Below are 2,379 nucleotides of genomic sequence, written 5' to 3' on the forward strand. Positions count from 1 at the left end.
TAAATATCATAATAAGGACCAAGTTACAAAAAATATCTCATGGAACAAACATGATAAGCACCATCTAAATCATAACACACAACTAAAAATCTTACATAAAACAAAATGCTTTTCTCATATCAGGAAGCTTTCTTAAGATAAATTCAATGAAATAACAAAGTTTCAACATAATTACAATTTTTTCTCAACCCAAACATATATTAGAAACTAAGATTTACACTACAAAACATTAAGATCTACACTGTTTACCGTTAAGAACATTAATAATAATATTGTCGACCAAAAATAAATCTTTACAAAATAAAATTTACAAAGATATGTCTACAAAACACTAAAATCTATACTAAACACCTACAAAACTATATAAAAAACAAACACACATCTTGATCAAATAAACATACACATATACACAGACTTGAACATCATGTGAACAACCCTAAAACAACGAAAATAAGATGAAAAATTAAGTTAATGAGCTCAAAACAACAAAAATAAGATGAAAAATAGATTTTAGATCTTTTGCATACCAGATTTATACATACGCACACAAAATGATCAGAAACCCAATTATTTTCTCAGATCTAATAACCCATTTGAGTGATAAAAGAAGAGGTGATGAGATTTTTAGAAATGATATAGGTAAAGGCGAAGACATAGTAATGGTTTTGTTGTGAAAATAGTAATGGTAGCGGTTGTTTGATGTTGGGGATGAGACGACGAAGATGTTGCAGTGAAGTATAGTAGAGGTGGTGGTCGCCGACGAAGGTGTTAACACATCTTCCGTTTGTTTCTGGATCTTTATATAGAAAGACACACAAATGATATTTTAGCTGTTAACACGTCTTCCTATTTGTTTCTTAGATGCAGAAAAAAAACTAAGAATAATCATTTGTAAAAATAAAAAAAATAAAAATAAAAAAAACTATAAATTAAAGAAAGACATTTATAAAGAAAGCCTTATAAATCAAACAACAAAATCAATATGTTCCGTCCATCGAAAATGGTCAGCTGTAGAACCAATTCAAATCGACATACATATCTATAACCAGATTTAGATCCACACAAATCAAGTCGACATAAGGAAATAATTACAACAACGATTCTGGAGAAAGAAAGAAAGACAAAATGAGGAGAAAAAGAGGAGTGGATGTTTGTGGAAGATTGTGGTAAGGGAGACAACAAAATGGTCGGTGTGTGGAGGCATATGACGGATGGACATGTTTTGGAGAGAAGAAGGGAGGAGTGGGTCTGGTTATGGTGGGTCTAACATTTGAGAGTGGTGTAGTAGTTGCAATGGTGGTGGTACGATGGTACTGAAGTTCCATAAGCCAAACCTAGAATATAAGTGAGAGAGAAAGTGTAACAACCCAATTTTTAAATATCGATTAAATGGAAAATAACCGTTCCAACATCTCCCAAGATCAATTATAAACTTACTTATAAAGTAAACTACAGCGGAAGCAAATTAAATAATATAAAGTCTTCAACCGAAGAGTTTCGGGTGTTACGTCTTTGTGGAATTCCTTTGTTGCCTTCTTGATTAATCCTCATCATTGTCCTTTCCTCTGTTACTAGCTAAATAGTTTTCTGGGTTGCGCACATTTAAAGTTTCTAAATGGGTAAGCCTAAGGCCTAGTGAATTCGTATTGCACATACATGTCCATCACTTAAAAAAACAAAAGGTTTTATCATATAATTTCAATGAATCATACAACAAAACATCACCCGATAATATAACTTAGGGAACGCTTAATTATCCAGAGAAAGAACAAAAGTTTCATTTCCCTTCTCCTTGAGACAACTCATCATCTATTGTACTTAAGTATTTTAAATATCCAAGGAAATGAGTAAGATTCTCAATTCACATCCCCGTCGATCACACACATCCGTCATGCTCATGGTGATTACACACCGACCCGTTCCCGGTAAACATGTCATCCAAAAATAAAACACACACATGATAACAAATTCAAAATAACATTTCCACACAACCATACTTATCACAAAACATACTGTTAATAGATAAGTAAAAACCACATAATAAATGCATGACAAACATTTATGTGCAAGCAACTGCAGAACACGAAAAAACTCATCTTATTGCCGTTAGATCTTAACTGAATATTGTCACACTATTCACACCCTACATTTGACCAACAAGTTTTTCTAAGATAACAATCCTAGAAAAAAAAAATTTAATATTCATTTTAGTTCAACCATTAACATGTCTTGTTCAACGATTTACCAGTTTGCATTAATAACGATATTCAAAATAAGCCTTTTGGAAATATCCCACAAATATTTCCAAGAAAATATGTTTAGCCGTCACATACAAAAATGCAAAAATTAAAACTAAAATTTAATGCTTCCTTAGCTTTT

General features: G+C 31.7%; 1 long non-coding RNA gene across 1 annotated transcript; it reads right to left on the reverse strand.

Annotated features, from left to right (window-relative positions):
• Positions 1 to 244: 244 nt before the first annotated feature.
• On the reverse strand, positions 245 to 1,391 carry LOC122194725 (uncharacterized). The gene is made up of 2 exons (XR_006184379.2): positions 528 to 1,391; positions 245 to 436 (listed from the first exon to the last, which is right to left on the reverse strand). It is a non-coding gene; the product is annotated as an uncharacterized LOC122194725 (long non-coding RNA).
• Between the last annotated feature and the right edge of the window lie 988 nt (positions 1,392 to 2,379).

Source organism: Lactuca sativa, chromosome 6, assembly GCF_002870075.4.
Source record: "Lactuca sativa cultivar Salinas chromosome 6, Lsat_Salinas_v11, whole genome shotgun sequence".
Classification (NCBI taxonomy): Eukaryota; Viridiplantae; Streptophyta; class Magnoliopsida; order Asterales; family Asteraceae; genus Lactuca; species Lactuca sativa.